A 6,598-nucleotide genomic window follows, 5' to 3' on the forward strand; every position below is an offset into this window, starting at 1 on the left:
CATGAAGTGTCATGCCAGTGAGGGCCTCTCCACAGCTTTTTCTGAGTGAATTTTGAGTAGGAGCAGGACTCACCCATCTGAAGAGGTATTCTGCTCAAAAATACCAATTGTCAGTTTCCATTATTCAGAGTCCAGTTCTCTCCGACACCAACCTCTCTCCCACAGCTGCACCAAGCCTGCTCTCTTGCTTGAGCCGGTTCCAGAGCCTGTAATTTGTTATGTAGCTGCAAAACACCATAGAACATGTCACTGTGCAGAAGATATGTACCAGCACTGGGAAGGGTGAGACTCCTTCTGTGTCCCAGGACACATCCATGGGCATATCCTGCTGTCTAATTGGTGTTAAAATGACCAGAAGTGCTTTAAGCATGTGCCAAAATCTTGCAAAGAGGTTTGTAGCCCTCTCTTGGTGAGTGTTCAGATCTTTCTGCCTAGAAAATAGACATAATGACTAGTCTTCACTTCTGTATGTCTTCTCCTATCTTTGGTCCATATTTAATACAAGAAGAACAGGAGTTAACAAGCAACAAAGGAAATTAACTGTCAGTGAAATCCACGGCACTTAAAACTGGACAAACTTGAAGGCAAAGGTGAGTCAAAGCCATGTCATAGCCTCCAGTAAATATTCTACTCGTTCCATCTGAAGGCAGCGTTAGCCAAGCCTGTCTTGGAAGAGCTCTGCATTTGCTTTACAGCAGTGGTTTGAAATCTTATTCCTGGTACAGGGAGCACAAAGCTCTGCCAGAGCCTGGCAGGGCTCAGGTGAGGGGCCAGCAGGTGACAAAGGGTCTGGCATAGATCCACCTCTGGAGTATATCCACCACAATAAAGGCATGCACCGTAAGTGCCTGTTGGATGTAAATATCTGTACTATGGACCTTGGAGAAACCTGTGAAAACACATTTCTCCCAGGAATTGGAAAGCTACAGCAGGGTAAAAAAGTCTCCTTTTTAATAAAGCAATGGAATACTGAGACTCTTGAAGGAGATCTCAAAAAAATGAATCCTCCTTCCATCATTGTCCAGGCTTCCTATAAATATGCACTGGGAGGCTTAAATAATCTTGGCAAGATATAGCAAAGGAAAATTATTGTTAAAAAGAGGCCCTGGATATTGTTTCAACAACTTTTTCCTCACATAAACTTATGGAAAATTATTGACCTCATAGTAAAGTCAAGAAAGAAAGAAACTCTTCTTGTAAAATGGCAAGATACCTGTTTGAATGTGGACTAGACTACCTTCACAGAGGTCTGTCTGGAACACCTCCCAGAGGTACTGCGCTAATTTTGAGGAGCAACGGCTGTGCAGGTTAATAAAAAAAAAATCTAAATAATTCCTGTATCAACAGTTCTATCTAAATATAAGTAGCTGTAAGTGTAATGACAAAGTATATTGAAAATCAGGCAGCAGTGACCAAAGCCAAATGAAAATTTGATGATATTGGCTCTGTGAGCAGTGGAAAGAGCCTGATGGACATCAGCAAGCCTGAATCAAGCCCCCAAAGATAACTATTAGAATGTTAAACTAGATGGAAAATGGAATTTCTTCTCTGGCAAAAAAGGCCCTAAACCATTTTAACCTCGCCAGTTACACTGGGGAATTCTTTTTCAAGAATGGACAGCACCACATAGCCTGAAAATAAAGAGTGAATCCTTGTTTCTAGAGAAATTATCTCAAATGTCTTCAGATTACAAGCAAATGGGACAAAACACAGTTAGCATCCAAAATTATATGGTCTGGAAATTCTACATCTTTCTAGAAGCCAAAACACTATAAAATCTGAAAACAAAAAAACCTGGTGCAGCCAGTTGGGTTATTTTTGTTGATATTTTTTTTTTTTTTTTTTTTTTTTTTTTTTTTTTTTTTTTTTTTGGTAGCGAGGGAGAGTTGAGGTTTGTTTGGTTTGGTTTGGGGTTTTGTTTGTTTGTTTGTTTATTTTTACTATGGAATGTGACAATTATTAAATTTCCTCATAGGAAAACAAAATTTCAGTAGAAACTCTATTACTGTTACAAAATGTTTACTATTTCTTTCCAAAAAGACACTGGTAGACAGTTTCATATAAACTAACAAGTTTAAGTTTAAGCCTGGTCTTAAGAACTCTAAGAAGTTTGTTGCCAACTAATTTTGCTTAATGTAAATAGTTACTTCTCCAAATCTGCATCTTCCATGCAAAGCTAATTTCCAACATCTTTATGTTTTCTTACTTTTCTATGATAGGAATGACTTAGTTGACACACATAATGATGAGCAAATAGCTTATTATTTTATAATATCCTATAAATCTTTCTAGAGGTAATCAGGATATTCATAAAGTTGTGATTACTTGATATTAGTTATCTGAAAGTGAACCTTACATTATGGTATGTAATAGATAAATAGCCTTTTTTTCAAATATCTCAACAGCATTATATAATTTATGTTTCTGTCACACCACAAGGGAATTTTTGAATATGCAAATGGATTTCATAATCTGGTAACTTCTTACTTTGACTTCAGAACATTTTTTTTTCAGGGTGGGAAGAAAATGTGATGGCAATATATGTGGTTTAATTTTGGAGATTATTTATTGGTAAAGGGAATTTACACTATTAGAAAGTAGCAGCTCTTTGTATCTTTCAGAGCATGGCTCTCCAAACAACGAGGCTGGAGATCTAATACACTGGGATATTGATTTCCTGAAGCATGATCAGCACCTATTTCTTACACATTTTTAGTGTTCTCTTCTGCAATCACAACTTCTTCTGTGTTTAGACATCAGAAGCTCACACAGTCCCAGTATAGGGGAACACTGAGGTGCATATGAAAATTCAGACTCCATCAAAGAGCACTCCCCATGGCAGAAAGGATACTGGGAAAGAGGGTATTTGGGTAACAGAAAGGAAATCCCAAATTGACAGTATAGGATAAAAATAAACAAAGGCAAGGGCAAGATTCTTGTTTTGATATACTGCCAAACCCGACAAAGAAAAGTGCAGAGATCATCTTAGCAGCAACTCCAAGCACTGGACTAAATGAAACCCAAATGCAGGAGTGAGCTGAAAGGCTGTGAAGGGAACATTTAGCTTAATGTGCAAGGTAGAAAGGCTTACTTGTAGAGAAATTTTGTATTAAACTACATGAAGAGAAGAAGGGGATTGATTATGACCTCTGTCACTATTAGGAGGGAGGGACAGTTTGTATGTACAAAGAAAGAAGATAAGAAAGGGAACATCACACAGGCTGTTAAGTGAATTTCCCTTAAGCAGACTATCTAACCTGTTTTAAGAATTTGATAATTTCCAAGTCTTCTTTTTTGAGGTGAGCAAAAATATAAGTGCAACATAAATGAGGCATGGCTCATATAAAGGAGCTACTCTGGGCCTTGCTGCCTTCAGATAATCACAAATTCTGTGTGGCAGTGAGGGCATCACCTCTTGGACTGTAATAAAATCCTAACTGGAGTATATGAGATAATGTGTGGTTCTGCTGGTGTTGCACCTCTGTCTGTGTCAGGAATTTGTATTCCCCAGGCTCTGAGAGGCTGGACTCTGCCCAGCATCATCAGTTTTGTGGCTTGTGACTCCCATTCTCATTATCTATATTGAAGCAGCAGTGGATTCAGAAGAAGCCAGAAATTCTCCCTGGTAACAGATGCTCTTCTCTTTTCCGTACATCAAGTAGCCTCAGGGCTCCCTCAGGTAACATTTTGTACCCTTAGGATGGCTAAAAAAGGATACAGTGCTACTGGAACTGGTGGCTGTTGGAGGCTGCAGACAAGATGCCAAAGAGTATTCTGGCCCCAGCAAAAGAGCACAGAGAGCCCTCTCATCTTAGGTGGGGGCTGAATATTGTGGAGATGGCTGCAGTGTGCTTTAAATTGGACCAGATCTTGGTAAGAAGTATTTCAGTACACAGCTAGAAGGATTTAGCAAATGTAGCAAATTTAGCTCCCCTGAGCAAGCAGAAGTTAGAGTGAGATTATGTTAGTGGTTCTGGATGCTCAGGGAAATGTGCTGTTGGTCACTCCCCTTGTATCCAGGAATCTCACTAACAGAACATTCAGTCAAACCTGGGGTTGTTGTCTTTGTCAGTCACTCTTTATTCACCCTGGAGAAGTTATTCTCTTACTAAAGCATTTGGGTCAGCAGATACAGGCAAAGTTTAATGCAATTCATCCCCAGCTGCCAAATCTGATCAGAGGAAATAGGAAGATGACAGTGAAAAAGCTCTGTGGTCTCCCCAGTCAGACTGGTAGCAGCTTAATTTTTACCTTGGCAGTTAAAAGGGTGTAATTGTGGAGAGAAAGCAGATTTGCTTGTAGAAAATATGTATGTTTTCTGCATATAAGGACCACAATTTGCAGGAAACTCTTAAAAAGTCCTCACTGAAGGTATACTGTTTCTGACAACATTGCCATCTCTGCAGTATTTAGGGGTAGTTTTCTTACATAGTCAGAGTACAAAGAGAATAAGTCCTTGAGAAATGTTTCTAAGTCCAGGTAGGAAATGGTTGGCTTTCTCTTTCATCAGCTTGAAAGTTCCAATTACTCATCATCATATGTTACTGCTTCTGACAATTCTTCTGACAATTCTTTTTTTTTTGGGGGGGTTTTTTTGGTTTTTTTTTTTTTTTTTTTTTGGCAATAGGTTCCAGGAATTCATTGCAAGTGATCTCTAAGTTTCCTTGTGTGGTCCCTGACACCAGAGTGCTGACCCAAGAGTGCAAGAGTAAGAAGATGCTCCAGAGCAGAACCCTGACCACATCCCATTTGCCAACTAATACCACTGTGCTCCTATTCTGTGTTTCCTTCCTGGGGTCCAAGTAACCACAGGGTGAAATACTCATTTTCTAATATCATCTTCATATCTACTAGAGAATGTACTGCTAGAAAGTGAGGGAGAGAAATAAGCTCATGCTCTCCTCTAGTTCATGCCAAAAATTTTCAGACTTTATTCTATGATTAGTGGCACAGACAAATGTAGGGGCTTTGAAAAGGAGAAGTTCGATGTGAAAGTTGTAGGAAAACTTGTAGTAAAGTTGTAGGAAAACTTTTTGGTAAGAGTATGATGTCAAAGGGAAGGAGGTAAAATTTGTAGTGATGGACAGGACATGATGATGCACATACAGTGACACATTGTAGAATCTGATCTGCAAAATCAAAGTAACTGGAATGGAGTTGGAATTTCTTGATGAGGAAAATAAAACCAGCAGTTTTTGTAAAGGTGGTTAGTCTTGGTGAACCTCCTGGAAAAAAAAATAAAGAAGGAAGGAAAGAAGGAAAATTAACTTTTTTTAAGATATAGAGGTAATAGATGGGAAGCAAACCTTGATATAAGGAATAGAATTTGCTTGTGTAAAGGAATAATTGCTTATTATCTACAGTTAGCTTATTGTACTATCTTCACTGGGAATTTGAGACCTAGAAAACTGAAGCTGGAATAATAAAAGTCAGATAAGTCTGTGAGCCTTACTAGAGTGAGTCTGTTGAACTCCAGTAGAAAAAAATCAAGACAATATGGAAAATTATATAAAACACTTGTACTTCAGAAAAATTATAAGGTGCTACTACTAATATCATTACTCATGGTAAGAGTTCAGTAATTCTCAGTAAAAGGGAGTTTAAAACAAAATGCTCTGATGTGATGCTTTTGGACTGTAAATAGATGTATAGTTTTTCAATAGGTGATGGATTAAATTTTGTAGGCAATTATGTATACCCATCTCTGTGGGCTTGGCAGGCAGAAAACAGAACTTGAATTTGGTACTCCTTTATTCTGATATCATTATATTGTCTTACTTCTATGAGCTACAGGTGTAAATTTGACCTCACAGTACAAACTGAAGGAGAAGAGACTTTCTTCCTTTTACTTTGAACATTAGACATCTTTGCAACTTGGAGCTGTAAATGCATTTCAGAGCAGACTGTAGTACCATTAGATACAGAATTGTTTCTGTAATACTTAGTCAAGGTTGCTTACCAAGAGTTTGATGTTGAACCAGACCAAAGGTTGCTTGCGCTCAGAATGGCTACAGGATGAAATGGCACTTTGCCACAGCCACAAGGAATAGAGGAAATCTTTCCTGGTTCCCATTATAAAATGTGAATGTAATCTTGAGTGCACCAATGTCTGAAAGTACTTGGCTGTCAGTAAATTCTGTGTAATTCTTAAGTGTATTTTCAACTACAGATACTTCTTCTGAGATGCTCTTTGTTGCAAATGATAGCAAATGACTTCTTGAAAAATACATAAGCCTTAAGAGCAGCCCTGTCAACATTTTAAATGTTGCAACCAATGAATACAAGACTCAGCTAAGAGGACTGTGGTTGCAGGATAACTGCCTTGTAGCAGTTTGTGTTTTCAGTCTTTACTTATACTTGGCAGAAATTGCATTATCCACAGTTTTGAAAAGAACTTTTGGCTGAAGTTACTGGCTGTGATAAACCTTGTGCATATAGTTATACCCAAAGTATAATTGGCATTGACACAGACCACAGGTTCTTGGAGAGATTTTTTTTTTTTAATGATCACAGTATTCTCTCTGTGTCACCTCAAAAGTTTTAAAGTTGGTGTATGAGGCTGCAAAATATCACTGCCATCTAAAATGTGTGTCTTTTA

General features: G+C 38.2%; 1 long non-coding RNA gene across 1 annotated transcript; it reads left to right on the top strand.

The window, feature by feature from the left end:
• Positions 1 to 431: 431 nt before the first annotated feature.
• Positions 432 to 5,485, top strand: LOC135306177 (uncharacterized). Its single transcript, XR_010367003.1, has 3 exons — positions 432 to 590; positions 3,700 to 3,873; positions 4,628 to 5,485. It is a non-coding gene; the product is annotated as an uncharacterized LOC135306177 (long non-coding RNA).
• The last annotated feature ends 1,113 nt before the right edge of the window (positions 5,486 to 6,598 follow it).

The sequence above is a fragment of the Passer domesticus genome, chromosome 1, assembly GCF_036417665.1.
Source record: "Passer domesticus isolate bPasDom1 chromosome 1, bPasDom1.hap1, whole genome shotgun sequence".
In the NCBI taxonomy this organism is placed as follows: domain Eukaryota; kingdom Metazoa; phylum Chordata; class Aves; order Passeriformes; family Passeridae; genus Passer; species Passer domesticus.